The following is an 18,906-nucleotide window of genomic DNA, read 5'->3' as shown; positions in this document are numbered from 1 at the left end:
TAAAGAATATGTTATTTGGAATATATGTGTGTGTGTGTGTGTGTGTGTGTGTGTGTGAATATATACACATGTATTTGTTTGCAAAAATAATCCATTCGTTAAATGATCAGTTAAATATTTTCTCCTATAGAAAACCTCTGTTCTGTGCTCTCTTGGTGCGTAGGCAGAAAGAATCATTTCCTTGTTCTTTTATTTTCAGATTCAATTCACTTTATTTTTCTCATATAGAAGTTTAATGTAGTAACCACAGCTGGAGCCTGAGTTCTCTGCTCAGAGACTCTGGTGTGGATTTTCACAAGATCATCAGTGAATTCCTGATGGGGAGACTTGGGGAAGACTGTCTCTTTCTAGAGGTCAGGGGTCAGATGGCTGTAGGTCTTAGAGATGGCATCAAAGGTGGCCTTGCAAAGTTGCCCAAGATGGCCGTGCAGCCCGGGCTGATATGTAGCAGTTATCAGTACTGGCCATCAGCAGCAGCTTCTTAGTCACGGGAGCAGAGACAATGCCAGTGCCCCTGGGGGCAGGGCTGAGGCGCACCAGCACAGAGCCATAGTGGCCTGTCACCTTGCATGGGACAGAATAGGGCTTGCCAATCTTGTCTCCCCAGTAACCTCTCCACACAGGGAAAGTGGAAAGCTTGGCCAAGAAGATGGTCCCTCGAATTGCAGTGGCTATCTCCTTGGAGCACTTAACACCCAGACCAACATGAACGTTGTAGTCTCTGATGGTGACAAAAGCCTTGAACCTGGTCCTCAAGCCTGGGTCTGCTTCTGCACTGGCATGATCTTTAAAACCTCATCCTTAAGAGATACTCCCAGGAAAAAGTTAGTAATCTCAGATTCCTTAGTGGGTAGAAAGAACAGGTAGAGCTGCTCCAGAGACTTGATCTTCATGTCCTTGACCAGGTGGCCCAGCTTGGTGCCTAGAATCCACTCCTTGTGTTCAGCTTTGCCTCCACGAGCCCCACAGTCCTGACTGAGGCCTCAGAGACCACTACCAAATCCTCCACTGCACCAGCATCACCTGCCATTTGGTATTTCCCGAGGAAGAAGCCATTCCCTTATTCTTGGTTCCATAGGTCTGAATATCGTTTCTATTAAGAGTACTTGTCCACGCTGGATGTGGTGGCACACTCCTGTAGTCTGAGTGCTCCAGAAATGGATATGGGAAGATTTCTATGAGTTAGAGACCAGCATGGTATCCGTAGTGAGCTCTGGTTCATCCAGAGTGACATAGTGAGATTCTGTCTTGAAAGAAAAGAAAAAAATATCTATTCATACAAAGTTCTCTACTTAATTTAATTACATTGACAACAAGGCCACTCAAACAACAGAGGCTGCTGCCACTGCTCTTGGTTGAAGTAAATGACGAGACCTTACTGTTGAAGACATACAGAAAACACTTGGAAATTAGCTGGTCCTTACTCTCTGCTGCTTAGTTTTTATAGTGCCAGATGTTGCTATTAGGCTGATGGGAGGCTATAAGGTATCATGGTGTTATTTGGTGTGAACCCCACAAAGTTCAGTACCAACCTGCCAGGCAAGGTGTGGCCACTGACGCAAGAGTGGTATGACTGTTACAGGGGTAACCACCAGCTCTTGGGCTGAAATTGAGGCCTGTTCCACAGGAGGTAACACATATAAACCTGGTCAGAAATCTATGACTGGGAGGCCGAAAGCCCTTATGGGGAATTCATTATTATTCTTTAGCTAAATTGATATGAGCTCAAGCCGCATTAAAAGTATTTATGTTTATATTCATAGACAAATGCCACTCTCATCCTTTGAAAGCATTTTGTTATTTTTATTTTTGTACGAGTGCTTTGCCTGCATGTATGTAAGTGCACTCATGTTGTACAATGCCCATCTGCAGAGGCCAGAAGAGGGTATCAGATCCTCTGGAACTGGAATTCAGAACAGATGGTTGATAGCCATCCTGTTGGTGCTTGGATCTGAACCTGGGTTGCCTGAAAGATCATCCAATACTTTTAACTACTGATCATCTCTCTAACTCTGCTACTTTCAATTTGAATCAGAGAGGCTTCTCTTTGCAGTGACTAATGGAAAATGTAGAGAATAATGTCTGCCTAAGATGCTTAGAATGAATGATGGTTGAGTGCTCAATCCTAGGACATTTATCCTACCTCTCAAAGGCTAGGGGAGTATTGTAGAAGAGGGACTAGAAAGAATGTAAGAGCCAGAGGACAGGTAGAGGGGCTACAAGATGCTGTCCTAAAGGCATGAAGTCATTGCAAACATGATTTCTGAGTAGCTTTGTTTGCCTGAACAGGGCCTGTATAAGAATGGGGCTGATCAATAGCCAATCTTGAATCATGGGGGAGCTCATGGGGTCCTATGGCTTCCTGCTGAAATATTTGCAGCTGATGGATTCTGGGGGTAGGGACAGTCACTGCCTTCAGTTGTGTGCCAAATGATGAACCTACTAGGCTCCAATGGATGGTCCCAAACCCATGACCAAACATATAGTTTTGATTAGCATCAGTGACTTCCAAAACAAACAAACAAACAAACAAACAGGTAAGAAAATGGGAAGGGGATTGGTGGGGAGGAGGGTGAGGGTTGACAGGGAAATAATAGAGCACAGGGGTAAAAGTAAATGAAGGTACTATCTGTATGGAAGAACAGCAGCAAAGACTACCAACCAGGTAACTCTGGAGGGGGTGGGCAGCAGTTTATTTGAAAGCAAACACACCACTGGGTTGCCTCTCGGGGAACAGGGAAAATAGCAGCAGAGAAACAGCAGCGAGCCGGGGGGAATTAGACATCTTTTATAGGTAGTTAGGTGGTTGGGTAACTGCCCATGATGTAGGCTGGGCAGTTTAGTTCAGGATTGGTTATCTGCCAACAAGCAGAGGGTCTTGACCAGGGCTAAGTTTGAATCTGCCATTTTAGGAGCATACCAGGAGTCTAATCCTGTATGTATGAAGTTGTCAAATAATAAATTTAATCAATAAAAAATGAAAAAAGAAGGAAGAACAATAAGACAATAAGAATAAGCTGTGGTACCTTTCAGGTTACAAGATCACACTTCATAGCATCCAGAGGAGGACTTTTCCATTGCCAAGGCCAAATGTCAGTTGCAGGAATCTCTAGGACAAGTCCTGATCTTTGCTTTGGGGATTGAAGGGGCTCCAGGTTAATATTTCAAGTGTTAACCTCATGTCCTCTTTCTGGCTTTTCTGGCTCAGGATTTGTGAATCATTTCTGATGACTAAATTCTACCTGTGCTTTGAAACGAATCTTTTTTTAGTGCCAGGTCTGACAGAAGGATTTCTGTGTTGATTTTCCTGTTTGAGTTCCAGATCCTACAGCATCTTCTTAATCTGGTCCTATAGTCGCTTTTCCCTTTTTCTATTTGTTAGCCCGTATGTGGAATCTTCAGCCTCTGGCTGGATTTCCTTATCTGCTTGAATCTTTTGACATTGTCTATACTTATGTTCATGGCGTCCTGTTCTGTCTACATTTTCTGACTTTAAATCATTCTTTTTTACTTGATCAGTCTGGCTAAAATTTTGTCAGTCTTCTCAAAGAACCAAAGAACCAACCTTCTGTCCATAGAGTTATCTATGTTGCTTTGCTGACTATGTTCAGAAAAGGAAGAGGCAATTTTAAGGGACTTCTTGTAGGGGCATGGTTTAACCATGTATTTGAGGAGGGGGAGGAGTTTCATGGAGAGAAGAATCCATTGAGAAATATTTTAACACATTGATTGCTATAGTTACTTTTCTGTTGCTGTGATAAAGCACTGTAACCAAGGTAACTTATAGAAGAAAGAGTTTATTTGGCTTAAGGTTCCAAAAGGGTTAGAGTCCATAATGGCCATGGAGGCATGGGTGCACAGAGGGTTGAAACAGAAAGCCAAGTGATCACATCTTCAAGCAAGCACAGGACACAGATGGAGACAGGGAATCCACAAGGCTTAAGCACTCTCAAAGTCCATTCCTCCCCACCCCCTGTGATGTGCTGCTTCCAGCAAGGCCAAACCTCTTAAGTCTTCCTTGCCCCTTCGAACAGTGCCACAAACAAGCCTGGTCCAGGATCATCACAGCTGGTCCAAATCTGGCCTTTCTCCTCTTTAGTGGAAAAAGAAGATGAAAAATATTTTGAAAAATGTTCCCTTTCTTCTCAATAGCCAAAAGTCACAAGGTTTATAGGACTGGAGGGGAATCAATGAATTATGAAAATATTTACGGTTCAAACTTAAAGAACTGTGTAATATAATAGATGCAGAAAGAGATGAGGGAAAGGGCCTGATTCTCAGGTTTGTAAATTTGTATAATAGTGGATAACAGTTGTTAGGGTGAGATCTGGAAGAGACAAGGATCTCTTGAATATTGTTTGTGATTAAAAGCTGTGATGAAGAGGATGACCCTACAAGGAAACTGAGAAATGAAAATTAAAATGAATGACAGAAATCAAGGAGTCGTAGCTAGGCAATGTTTATATGAGGAAAGTGCTCTGAACTGAAGCTGGGGAATGGCTCAGTCGGTACAGTGTTGCACAAGCACGTGGACCTGAGTTTGTATCTCCAGCACCCATGTTAAAACAGGTGCAGTGGTACACAGCTGTAATCCCAGCACTGGGCTTGGGGGACAGGGACAGGAGGATTCCTGGAGCTCATTGGCCAGTCAGCTTAGTCTAACTGATGAACTCCAGGTATAATAAGAGACCTAGTCTCAAAAATAAGGTGGAGAGCAATTGAGAAAGACATTTTACATCTACCTCTGGACTCCACATGCTTGCACACACACACTCGTGTACCTACATGCACATACCCACTGGAACATGTACATAAACCATACATATATGCACATACATACATATGCACAGATGAGTTAATTAGTTAAAATGGAATGCGCTCTAAAATCTGACGCCATGTTGAGAAGTCATGATAGAAGACTGAAGGGGAACATCTGATCCTGTGGAATGAACACCCAAGACATGTGATTGGTATTTCCATCAAGAGATACGAATGTGAAGAATGAGCGGGTGGAATTTTATTAGAGGTTGGAGACAGTAGACAGAAGGCAATTTGATAGAGATGCACTTCTGTACCAGAGACAATGGATTAAAAACTCAATCTCCTTTTTACCAAAGAGGAATATTACTTTTCTCACTGCTGTGACAAAACACCTGACTGAAACGACTTAAGGAAGAAAGGTCTAATTTTGGCTCACAAGTTAAGGGTATGGTCCGTCATGGTATGGAAGACACAGTGGCAGGGTCATGGAATGGATAGTTACGTTGAGTCTGCAGTTGGGAAGCAGAAAGAGGTGCTACTGCTTAGCTCACTTTCTCTTTTCTTCCTTTTTATTCAGTCCAGGACCCCAGCCCACGGGATGGTGTGGGTGCTCCCCAGGTTTAGAGCTGTTCTTTCCACCCCGGTTAACCCAATCTAGAATCTCCCTCATGAACGTTCTCAGAAGTTGATCTTCCTGGGTGATTAGAGATAATCACAGTGATAATAATAACCACCAGAGGTGGTAAGTTTAGTCAACAACAAGCCATCATAGCAATAAGGACATGAGCCTAACTGGAGAGGAAGTTTGCCAAAAACTGCTGCTTGGAGGTGAGGACAGACTAAAGATACTGGAACTAGGCAGACATTGGTCCTGGTACCTGTAACTTGTGGAACTATATATAAACAAGTCATTTAGCCTCCGAACTCCACTTTCCCTGTCTGCAACGTAAGAACATTTAATCCTTCCTGAGAGGTTCCCACGACAAGTTAAAAGGGCGATCACCAATAAAATGAAGCATTTCAATCACCAGGTGCATAATAAACGCTATTAAATGCTTCCTGCCTTTTTTTCTTACCTTATTGACTTTCGAATGTATGTATAGATCTTTTCAGGGTTTTGCTCTGTGCACAGTCAACTGTGCAGGAACACAGGTGTTCAATTAATGTCATGGAGATCGTACATCAGCTGAGTATCTGTGAACACAGGGAAACTCTGAAGGGTTTGAGCATTGGTGAATGTAATCAGACTCCCACTTAGCTATGGTTATTCTATCTTCTATATGATAGAATGTGAAAGAATAGGTAGGAATGTAGGCTACTGAGGACCAGATCCTTGGGATATCAATGGTTGTGGGGAAGAGCAAAAGGAGTGTGTTGGGAAGTTTTAGGTGGAAGGGGAGACGGACAGGAGAATTGAGCAGAACTGTAGGTAAGTTGGAATACCAAGGTGAGGGTTATACCAGAAGTTTTGACCTGGGTACCTGGAGGGATGGACCACGTCATTCGCTGAGGCCTGAGAACTCTCTCCATGACTCAATGAATAATCATACCCCGGAGCAGAACAGAATCGCATTCTGTTTGGGTGTGGAGGATTTCTTACTATGAGGCAGTACTCTAGTCACCACTGTGAGTGATCTGCATGCGAGACTACGGAATTTATGAAAAAGTCTGTTAGATGGTTAAACGAGAATGCATTAAGATATTCCAGAGCCAGCGTTGGGGTGATAACTCAAACCTGAAGTGTGAGTTCACTTCCTCACAGCCCGTAAGAGAGCCAGATGTGAGTGAAACCTCTCCATCTTAAAACTCAAGGAACACATTAGAACGGGGTGGAGAGAATGCGGGTACATCCCTCAACTCTCACCAGCAATGCTTCCTTATACAACAGACTGTGATACACAGGGAAGACCACAATTGGCTAAGATCTAGAGAATAAGAGACCACAGAGTGTGTGTCCCTGGATAGGACTCCTAGATTAAATCTCTCCGACCCATGGTTCAGGGACCATTGTAGAAGAGGGGATGGAAAGCTTTTAAGAGTCAGGGCTGGTTCGTGAACATAGAGAAGCAGAGACTTCTAGGACACTGGAACCTTGTATGTGTGAACTTGTGGCAATGGTGGCATTGAGCACAGAACCCATGACAACTCAACCATACAGGGGCCCAGAGTGGAGTGAGGGAAATGGGTGGTGGCTGGCCCTAGCCTGGGAACTACTGGAGACTGATTACTACTGGACGAGGGAGAGTAGGCCTCACAATCTCTAGATAGGATGACTAGACTCCAGCGGATGAATTTGCATCAACGAACATCTGGTACAAATGCTTGACTGGATAGAACTTAACATGTATGGTGGGAATACATAAGGTCTGGGGGGTTAGGGAGCATGGATGGGGAAGGGGGTCTAAATTTGATTAAGAACTGTGGTATGAAATGTATAATAGCTCAATAAAAATGTTTTTAAAAAGGAAGAGGGAAAATAAAAGAAATCCAGATGTGGGAGAATATGCCTCTAATCCTAGCACTGGGACAGTGGAGACAGTTGGATCCCTAGGGCTCACTGGCCAACCAGTGTAGCTTACTTGATGAGGTCTAGGCCAGTTTGAGTTCTGTCTCAACAAACAGAAGAAAAACCCAAGATAGACAGTGTCTCAGAAATGGCAGTTGATGTCCTCTGGCCTCTCATGTACTCACACAACATGCACCCCACATAAATGAACCTGTACAGACAGACAGACAGATGACACACAGACACACTGCATTCGAGACCCAATTATTACCACGCTTAGCTTCATAACAATTTTTTCCTACTGTGTTGCCAGTCAGGCAAATTCTCCACATATACTGACATGTGTCACTTAAAGAGAACGTGGCCATAGGCAGCAAGCCGGCTGGCTCATGTTCTCTTCGGTCATTGAGAGCTCAGCTCTGGCTACTGTGGGCAAACAGCAGGAACAGCACAGGCTTCCTCTGGGTGGCTATTCCTCTGCCTGTATTTAGACTGTCATTCTTTCAGCATGGAACAAAAGGAATGTGACTTCCCGTGGCTCGATGGACCTGGGACAGATCAGAAGTAAATCATTAAAGGGTTTTGGGATGAGACTGAGGCAGATTGTTGATATGCCGAATGGTTTGAACCAAAGACTTAGTAAACAGAGAATGTCCTCCCACTGACCCAAGCCAGGAACGACCAGATGTGGTCCCAGCAGGTTCTGTGGATGGAATCCTCTCAGCTTCCAGAAGGTCAAACTTGTGACCTTTCCTGGATAACCCACATGTACATACTGAGCACATGAACATACCCACCCTCACACTTTTAAACTTGGCACTGTTGTGTTCTGATAGCATCTACTGATTTCCTTCAGGTAATTGAGCACGTGTAACTGGTTTCAGGATACACGCGGGATTCAGAAAGACTGGAATTTTTCTTCCACCAGAGAAAGAGTAATTCCTACATTAAAATCAGGATAGAAAATACTGGGTCTTTCTTGTGTGGCTCAAAGACTAATGGAATATCTTGGAAGGGAAAGCTGAGAGCTAATGCTTAGTTTTGTAGCCATAACGTAGTGGAGTGTACAAGTAGGTCATTACACCTACAAAGCAGCCACGTGCTTGTGGCAAAGCACAGTTTAGAAAATAAATTTCCTGATGATTTTCCACTTTGTTACAACATGTCGTGTCTCACTGTCGGTGTTTCTCAGAGATGGTCTGAAGGTTAGTATAAATAATACCAACAGAATTAGAATCTCCCAGACCTTTTGTATCCTGCGTTAAGTGTTGTACATCAGATTGCACCTTCTTCAGATGATTTCAGTTTCTGGGAAAACAATTCTGCTCGGATCTCTGTGTACCATGAAGCAGAGGAAAATCAACCTGGCATTTTAAAATCCGAAGCTGCCTTACAGCTATCAATTGCTTTTCTGTTTTACTTGTTAGCGTATGCGGCTTTCCAGTGTGTTCTGAGGGTCATCGGACCTCAGAACTTCATGTTCTTTCCATTAGACAATTTCTTTAAGTGTATTTATTTTTTTGGAAACCTAGTTTAGGGCAAAGCAGAGACTTTATACTATACACAAAATAAAACAAATGCACATGGGGCAATAGAAACAGCCTGAACTTTGAAATAGAGGTAATCCTGATTTGAAGTCCCTACTCCTGGGCTTCTTAGGTTTAAGACACGGAGGAAATGGATCTGTTTCTGGTTTCTGGACAGCATCATTTGTAAAGTAAGGCTCCCACAGCAAGTTGTAGAGATGAAGTGAAATAACTTGTATAGGATCTAGAGAGATATCTCAGTGGTCAGGAGCCTTTGCTGCTCTTACAGAGGAGTGAAGCTCACTTTCCAGCACCACACCAGAGGCCCCAAACTGCCTGTAACTCTAGCTGTAGGGGACCCAATAAACGTCTTTTTCTGGTCTCCAAGGATAGCTGCATGTGTGCATGCACACACACATGCGTACATAATAAAACAGATCTTTAAATATGTTTACCAGCTTCCATACACTGTAGGCGGTTGGTAACAGGAATAATCAGGTAAAGGAGCCTTCTCAATTTATTTACTGTTCTGCCACAGCTCTCCCTATGAGCTGCATCTAAGTTTCAACCTATTCTGAGGAATTCACAGTAACAGTTGGTTTGGAAAGACAAATATTATCTACTGCTCTTGATACAATGACAAATTCAAGGGGATACCGATGTTTTTTTGTGAAGCAACTAATTTCCCCAACATTCACCTAGTGTTGAGAAAATAAAGATGGATGCAGAGGAAATTTGGGAAGCGATAGTATAGCCTGTCTGTTCAGTGTTGTTTGTTACTACGAGCCTTCTTGACTCCATGGTTTGAAGCAGGCTAGGTCATTCCTGGTGACGGTCTTGTCATCCATTCTCTGTCTTGGAGCAACCTGACCAGGCGAGGACTGGGGTTGTACCAGAGAGTTTAAGAAAGTGTGTGACCTCATGGTAAGGGGACTACTCTAAGCTGTGAGAGGTGGATGACCCCCACCCCATCCAATCCTTCAGAACCTCCCTCTTGTTACACCTGAGAACACAGGTTACAGATTTCACCTTCAAATTCAGTGAGTGGATTTGGCACTACCAGAGAAATGTTCACTGAGTATTTATCTCCTTAAACAAAGCATATGTCTTTTGGACATAAGCATATTATTTTGAATTTAGAAGGCTAATAAAATGATTAAGAAAACCACGAAATAATAGCATTTTCAGATATTAAAAATGACTATCTTTAGTTTTAATTTCTCTGAACATTCACTATCACTTTCTTCAACCTGGGCTTTCTTTCAACATGTAGATGATAGATTGACAATTAATTCCAGAATAACAGTTGAAATTGTTATGCAAGCGCTGACTCTGAAACTTTTCCCTAAGACAGCTCCCACCCCTCCAAGCCTCTCTGTTTCTTTTCCTGTCCTCTGTTCCTCTCTCTATTTTTTTTCTTTTACTCAGGGATGAGTGATTGTTTCCTTCCACAAACTCAAATGGAGCTCAGTGTGAGAGCCTGCATTTTATATTTTCTTTCTATGATGATCTACTTCAGTACTATTTGCATTTGCAGTGATTTTTGCCTTCAGTTTTGGCTTCACGCCATTTGAGATCTTGGTTTGGGTCATTTTAGGAAATCGTTTTTTAGAGTGGCTTCAGTGAGAGCAAGAATGGGCTATTTGAGGATTTCTTTAGCTTTAACCCAAACCTGGAGCCTTCTGAGTATGTTTCAAGAACTGTCATATTATTCCCATAAGAATTATACTTTTAAGTAGTCCTGATATGTTCCCTGCACACTTGGATGACTTAGAGTGGGAACAGAGAATGTTTCTGCAAGAACTATTTTCCCCAAAGCCCATTCTCAGTTGGGAAGTGAGAGAGGCCACAGCTAAACCAAGTTCCCACTCTAGAGTCCGAGCCACAGCCGCATGGGTATGCATCCTATGCCACAAGATGCAGGAATTTGTCCACATGTTCTTTGTAGAATAGGCTAGCGCTTTGGAGAGTCTGTACTTTTGCTAAATTTGTGACCCAAACTCAGGGGCCTGCCTTTGGACTTTTATAGTTACTTAAGAGCAGGGTTAAAGTTTAGATAAAGAAATCTTTTTAATTGTTTTTCTCCCTTTTGATGGTTCCAAGGTCAAGCCAAAGAATGAAGACCAGCCTTAGACATGAGTATGTATGTGAATATTTTCAACTATTAGTGAGAATGAGTTGACTAGCCTATCTTACTATGAATGACACATGTGTGTGTTTACTTTTAAAAAAAATTCTGAATAGGGGGCTGGAGAGATGGCTCAGCAGTTAAGAACACTGGTTGCTCTTGTTGAAGACCCAGGTTCAAATCCCAGTACTCACATGGCAGCTAACTATTGTCCGTAACTGCAGTTCCAGGGGATCTGATGGCCTCTTTTGTCCTCCACGGGCATTGCACAACACGGGTACACTTACCTACATGCAGGCAATAACTCATACACATAAAATAAAAATAATGAATAAAATATTTTTTAAAATTCTGCATAATAGCAATCACATTGTTTTACTCAGTCTACACTGGCAAGGATTTATTTGTACCTGGGGTGAATAATAAAAGCCCTAAGCTGATTAATGGACACTGTATTCTTCTTTTTTCTTTTTCCTTATTTAAATTGTAAACAGCATAGCTTATGAGGAACTAGAGAAAGAGCAAGCAGTCCAAAACAAATAATTACCTTTTCTCTTCATTTACAACAAGGATCAGAGAGCACTTCATTTTTTCCCCTCTTCACCGAAAAAAAAAAAAAAAACCTTCTTCATTCTCCAGAAAATTTTAATGCTAAAAAATAATCCCTGGCTCCACTACCATCGTTAATAAGGATAGAAAGCTTTGGGTCTCAGTCTCGTGCTCCTAATGCTTTCTTTTCCTCCCCGAATGAGGAATGTTAGCTGCATTGTGCTGTAATGAGCCATGCCCAAACTACTGTTTTCTGGCCCACTGTTTATTTGATTTCTTTATTGTAATGAAACTCAGATGGTTGGTGTTTACACTAGCAGTGTGCTGGGAGACCACGCTGGGAACCATTCTAATTAGCTGCAAGTGGGTCTCAGAATTAGAATGGAGGAAAGAACAAATTTTTAGTAACGACTTTAAATTGAAGCCCTCATTTATTTTCATTATGGCCAGACCAGAAGCAAGCTAATGTTTCCCAGGTCTTTCCAGGCAGGGTCTGGGGTGCAGCCCGGTGGAGGAGCAGTCAGCAGTTTCCGAGGCCCTTCAGCATCCAGGACTCCAGGAACAAACTGGAATTTTAAGGTAAGATTGGAGCAAGGCCCCTGGCTGGGACTGGCAGGGTAGAAGTGAGCAGTGAGGAAGCTCTGCTCAACTTTGAACTCTACGTGACAAAGATAATTATGCTTTCTGAGCTCCATGGTCGAATGATATCTTTTTCTATCTGGATATAGTCTCATAAATGAAATTATTTGGTGTTCACAGCCACACCAGTGACTGGCACTTTACTCCTCTGCACACAACGCAGAGCACAGCCAAACACTAACACTGCTTGCCTCAATGAGCTAGTGTTTGTGTTTTTTCTGGGCTTGTGGAATTTTGTCGTTGGAAGTAGTTAATTGGTCAATCATGAGAGATTTTGAACTATCTAGTCACGTATCATGTTCAGGATATATCTAACGTAGCCTCGACACCAGACAATATCACCTTAATGGTTACAGCCTGGGACTAGATGCCTTCCAAAGCTTATTATGGGATGTAATTCTAGTATGTGAATTGGTAAAACATGATTTTTCAAAGCTGCAACTGTCTCCCTGGGGTAAGAAAACGTTCCTCTCTGTAGAGCCATCTACACATACATGCTTTGGGTGTTAAGTCCCACTTCAGTCGACTTTGGGTGAGGCTTTAATCATGGCTGAAAACCTATGGTTTAAAATATTAGATAAAATCTAATTTGTACAGAATCTAATTTCCACAGTGAAGAATCTGTAATCTGTATTGGAAGACATTTCTGTTCTGTCATAATGTCCATAACATGAACCTTTTTCCTGAATGAAGGAAAAGGTTTGCCAATCAATCATATATGCGAAGTATTTATGCATAGACTGTATAAAGAATTCTTACAATACAGTTATAAAAAGGTAAACAATCCAATTAAGAATAGGGAAAGTCCCCAGATATTTCTGCAATACGTGCATATGTGTGTGTGTGTGTGTGTGTGTGTGTGTGTATCATCCCTCATATCATTAGTCACAAAGCAATATAAACCCAAACCACAGTGAGGTACTTATTGGATTGCTATATGTAATACAATGGTAGACTCCAGCAGGTATAGATGACGATGCAGAGGCCTGGAGCCCCCCCCCCCCACTGCTAGTGGGGCTGCTCAATAGCACAACCCCATTGCAAGGCAAGCTGGCAAATTTATCAAAAGGTTAAACATAAAATTGTCCTCTGACTCAGCAATTTCAGCCCTGGTACAGTCCCCCAGACCCACAAAATGAAAGCAAGCTCACACAGAAACTTGAACATGAATATTTAACAGCATTAAACTCCACCTCGATCTAGCAACTGAAAAGCAGAAAAACGAAATGTAGTGTGTTCGTACATTATTTATTTATCAAACAATAACAAAGGGAATGATTACCAGAGAGCATAGTTGAATTTTTAAAATATGATGTTAAGTGAAAGAATATAGTCACAACCCACGTTATTTTTATAAAATTTCTAGAATAACCAAATTTATAGACACAGTCTATTGGTAGTTGCTTGAGACTAGGGAAGGGGGTGGCAGACCTGAGGCAACAGCTAACATGTTTAGGGCTTTGTTTGGAGTTATAAATATGATGTAAAATAGGCTTCAGTGATGGCTGCACATTTCTTTTCATATGCTAAAACCCACACAATTTAATAATTCAAATGGGTGAGCTGTGTGTATGGTATATTCATTATGTCTCAAGAAAATGGTAATAAAATAACTTGAGTTTCTTTGCTTCAAAAGAAAATTTTAGAGCTTGGAGAGATGACTCAGTGGTTAAGAGTGCTTACTGCTCTTGCAAAGGACCACAGTAAGGTTCCTGGTACCCACATGGGGCAGCTCACAACAGCTTGCAACTCGAGCTCCAGAGGCTCTGATGCCCCCTCCTGGTGTCTGAGGGCACCTGCACTCATATGTACATACCCCCCTCCAACATACACATATTTAAATATAAAATAAAATTTTTAAAGGAAAATTATATTTCTGTATTCTATAAAAGAGAGGGGCTTATGGAAAACATTGTTCCCCCAGCTACCAAACTTTCAGAGTTTTTTTTTTTGATTCCAGAGCAGTGTAAAAACTATTGTCTTTTCCTCAACCTTGTCTGACCTTGCCTAGTCTGTAAAGCCTTCCCACTGAGTGAGTGTGTCATAACCACTGCTGTCTCTATTTCCTTCAGGACGCCTTCTTCGGCGAGCCTATCTAGAGTATTTCTCTAGGTACAGATAATTTATTTGCAGCTGCTTTCTCCAGACTTTTGATCAGGAGGGCTCTTTATTTATTATTTAACCAAAATTCATCATTTTATAGATGAGACACCCAATGTTCAGAGGAGAGGAAAATTGCCCTCTGCAAAGTAACATAACGGATAAAACCCAAGCTTCCATTTCTTTATAAACTTTTATGTCAAAACTAAAGCACTCTGCTCTCCAAAACATGTACAAAAACTATGCCTGTTTTCTATTTGATTAGTTTCTATAAAATCATCTTGCTTTGATATATCTCTAATTCCTAGTCTGATTTGGGGACTGCAGGCATAGATACGGGAGGAAGGAAGTGTGTCACAGGAATCAGAAAACTTTCTGGGTGAGTCAAGATAGCTACAGCTGGATGCCAGGTTTGAATTTAAGCCCCATGAATTTATAACACACTTCCATCTTCTCCTGAGTAAAGATGTGGCCAAGTGGAGCAGGAGTTCTGGCTTGGGGAAATACTGAGTTGAAATGACTGGTTTACTACTTGAAACAATACCAGTGATCTTTCTGATAGCTTCTCTCTTACAGAAGCAGAGATGCAATTTATGCCTGAGGTAGTTTGTGAAAGAGGAATCTGATGTAAAATATAATAAATTATGATAGTAGTCATGTGGAGAAAACACGTGAAATTCAGTTTTTTGATATAATTAATCATGCATATTTTAAGAAAACAAACAATGTGAAGAAGTCCAAGCCTTGAACCTCAAGTTAAGAACTTGACCTTGTCTTCAGCATTAGGAGTGACCATGACTCTGAAATAGACAACACACCCTGTCTCGTAATATCAAGATGAAGTTCAAAGGAAAAAAAACACCAAAGAAAATAAGTGTTTTGAAACTTGCTACCTAGGCATAAAAGAATGATGATGTATTATATTGTTTAAAGTCTTAGGGATGCCCAGGTGTCCGTCCACTTTTACCCGTGTGTTGCAAGAACTGATATTATCCTCAGAGCTGGCATTTCTGTATTGATTCTGGATTACATGATCAGATCTAATCTGTATTTTAAAAAGCAATTATGTCAAAATAAAGCAACTAGACATTTCAAATAAAACATCCCAGGAATGGGAACTCTGGTATTGGTGGGTCCTTAGCTGCTTGGGACATCAGTTACCTAGAGCTGAGCAAGCAAAGCCACCTGGGAGAGCTTCCTCTTTCCAGTTACCAGTGAATCCATGAGTCCATTTTTCTTGTGTAGGTCCCTGAAGGCATATGGGATTATGACAGTTATTGATAAAAATACAGTTAAAATAAGACATAGTAAAGAGAGATAGTTCATAATTATATCATCAGCTGGACCTGGGCTAGATGCTGGACTGATGGGAGGAATTCACTGAGGATAAAGTTAACCCCTGCAGTCAGGGTCAAAGGTGATATGAGAGTTACCAAGAGATGGCCTTTGAAGACCCAGTGAATATTCTCCTCATAGATGGACTGAATTTTCAACACACAGAATGTAGAATGTACATATGGAACAAAGAAGTTTCAGGACCCCAAAGTAAAGAGAAACAACAGGGATGAAAAGAGGGTTTTGGGATGTAAGGAATGGTGTTGGGCTTAGCTACAATGGGGAGGGAAGAGGCCCAAATCAGAACAGCAGTTTCAATTTCCAGTGCCAATCACATTTTCTCGAAAGAAGTAATGTAGCCACAAGAGAAAGGGGCCCTAAGAACCCAGGTTTGGAAGCAAACCTTAGTTCAGACTCTAGTGAGGATGACTATCTGCAGCCAAGTGGAAATGACATGAAAATTTTTCCACTGGGCTAAGGTGCACAGGGCAGGAGATGGGATCCACAACAGCCTGAGGCAAACTTAAGTCTTAAGATTTCTCTGAAAATGAGAAATAAAGAGAGAAGAGCAGAATATCTGGAAGGTGGAGGCTGGAAAGCAAATCCACTGTCTTTGAAATCAGTAACGTGTATACACGCTCAGTTCGGTTTCAGATGGACCAGAATAAAAGACTCAGAGGACATTTAGAGACTCAAAGGGTTTCAAAAATGAGGATTTACCCTGTGTGCAAGAAGTGTCACCCTGATGTGTGGGGTATAGGAGGAGCAGACATCTAAACAAATAGTCTATAGAGCGAAGCGGGGGCCATCTGTGGAATACTCCTCAGAACCAGTGCCTTCCAAATGGCAGATTTCTCCCCCTTGAGTTCTGCTTTCTAAGCCATAGAATCTGAGTTGGCAGAGACCAAGTGAGGCTGAAACCAGTATTTTCTCCTTTTAAAAATGCTTAACTTGTTTTCCTCCTGATATCAAAAGAAATATACGCTGTTTGGCTGGAACCCAGAAAATTGGACTAGTTCATCATGTACCAGGCTCTGGAATTATTTTATGTAGAGTAGCAGCTAGTAATTTGTCTGTGTCTTCTAAACTTTGTGGGCAAATGTGAGTCCATAGAAAAGTGAGCCGCAGTGATCTTGGGGCCAGAATGACTTACAGTATGAAGACTATTGTAGGCAGATGACCAGTGGGGAGGTGCTTTCAGAGAGTCATTTGGTGGTGCATCTGGATCCCATCTGGGAGAACTCCTTAAGAAACAGCAGAAAGGAGTTGGAACTGAATCCTATGGATGATCTATAAATTGCGGATCTCACTGGGGTCTGTAATTCCTTTTGCCAGACTATATAATGTAGGTAGTTTACAGTTGGACACCATTACATGCCTCTAGCACTCTTACATCTGGTGGATTTATGTCACTTTGTAGTGTTCACTGGCCAACATTCCCTGGTACTCCCTAGTAGAGAACTCCAAAGCAAGGATATTTTGACTTGCATGTAGCATTATCCTTCACGTCACACCTTCACCGACTTTATACGTCAAGTCCCAGGACCACACGCGAGGGGTGGATGTGAGCGTAGGAAAGATGTTGAGGAGAAGGAAGAGCTGTGCTTTTCAGAGAGGATTCCATGTCCTTCTCCATAGTGATAACCGTACCCAGCCTGAGAAAAGGTATCTTGATGAGTGCCAGTTGGTGAAGGGAACGCAGGACACCGGTATTGTGACCCTCCTTTCCCTCTTCCCTCCTGGATAACGGAGGAAGGGATCACCAGTCATTCAGGGAAGGTGGGGGAGGAAAGCTTTGTCTTCCCTTCCCCCTAGTCTGACTCATGGGCAACTCCACATTCACTGATTCAGATTAATTTATTAGCCAGGGTAAAAATTCCCTGTTTCTGTGTGCTGGGTGCTTATCTCAGGCGCCTGTTTGGACTGGCCTGTGTTCAGGTGCATTGGCCTTCCATAGTTTGCCAAGGCATGAGGGGTATGGTGTGATTACTGCCATTTCTATCATTGCCTGGTACCTAGTAAAAGTGAGTTGAAGGGCATTTGAACCAGGGGTCTGAAGCCAAGGCAAGTTGGAAGGAGAGGCCCTAATTTTGTTGAGAGCTATAGAGGAAGAGACTTAGGGACAGAGAAGGGGAATATTTTCAAATTCCACTTGTGGTGTTTTGGCTGAGCTCATAGATTTTATATGACCTAATCCATCACTCTGTGCTGAGGATTTACCATGCGTCAGACATTGGCCCAAATCCCAGGTTTAAAACTGATTAAGGCATACTTTTACCTGCTCTCCTGAAACTCCTAATCTAGCTGGGAACATATTTGTTTGCATAATGTGTAATTTCCAGTGGGTCAAAAACCGAGTTTGACCCAAAGGAAGCTGTGATGGGTACTGTTTCTTTATTGAAAGCAAAAAAAACTGGTCCTGGTTAATTTAGTAAAGACTTGAGGGTGAGGGAGATGGCTCAGTGCTTAAGAGCAGTTATTGCTCTTGCTGAGGACCTAGTTCAGTTTCTAGTTCATGTTGCAAGAGATCTGATGCCCTCTTTTGGCCTTTATAAGCACCTGCACACATGTGCACATACCCTCCCCCTAATACACACATACACATAATCAAACTAAAATAAATGTTTAAAAATGAGCATTTTGAAAAGTATGTGTGAGACGTTATGAGATTAAGAGAACTCTGGGCGAGGTGGTTCATGGCTTTAATCCCAGCACTCAGGAGGCAGAGACAGGCAGATATCTATGAGATAGAGGCAAGACTGGTCTACATGGGGAGCGCTAGAGAGGCTGGGGCTAGGGAAACCCTGTCCAAAAAAAGAAAGAAAGAAAGAAAGAAAGAAAGAAAGAAAGAAAGAAAGAAAGAAAGAAAGAAAGAAAGAAAGAAAGATAGATTAAGAAGAGACCAGATACTGGGGTTTGTAGAAGTTCTGCACAACCAGAAAGTCCTGGAAGAGGCGTGCAAAAATATTCAGGTATATTTAAATATAGCTGTAAGACCATAGTGTCAGTATATCTAAGAGCTTGATAGAAATTCTGGTGTGTGTGTGTTTGTGTGTGTGTGGTGTTTGTGTGTTTGTGTGTGTTTGTGTGTGTGTGGTATGTGTGTTTGTGTGGTATGTGTGGGGTGTGTGTGTGTGTGTGGTATGTGTGTGGTGTGTATGTGTGTGTGTGTGTGGTATGTGTGTGGTGTGTATGTGTGTGTGTGTGTGGTATGTGTGTGGTGTGTATGTGTGTGTGTGTGTGGTATGTGTGTGGTGTGTATGTGTGTGTGTGTGTGGTATGTGTGTGGTGTGTATGTGTGTGTGTGTGTGGTATGTGTGTGGTGTGTATGTGTGTGTGTGTGTGGTATGTGTGTGGTGTGT

At 42.1% G+C, this 18,906-nt stretch overlaps 1 pseudogene; it reads right to left on the bottom strand.

The window, feature by feature from the left end:
- Positions 1-206: 206 nt before the first annotated feature.
- On the bottom strand, positions 207-6,334 carry LOC108491684 (annotated as a pseudogene).
- Positions 6,335-18,906: the final 12,572 nt, after the last annotated feature.

This window comes from Nannospalax galili, unplaced genomic scaffold (assembly GCF_000622305.1).
Source record: "Nannospalax galili isolate Female #2095 unplaced genomic scaffold, S.galili_v1.0 scaffold145, whole genome shotgun sequence".
NCBI classification, from domain to species: domain Eukaryota; kingdom Metazoa; phylum Chordata; class Mammalia; order Rodentia; family Spalacidae; genus Nannospalax; species Nannospalax galili.
This window is presented reverse-complemented; position numbering and strand designations above follow the sequence as displayed.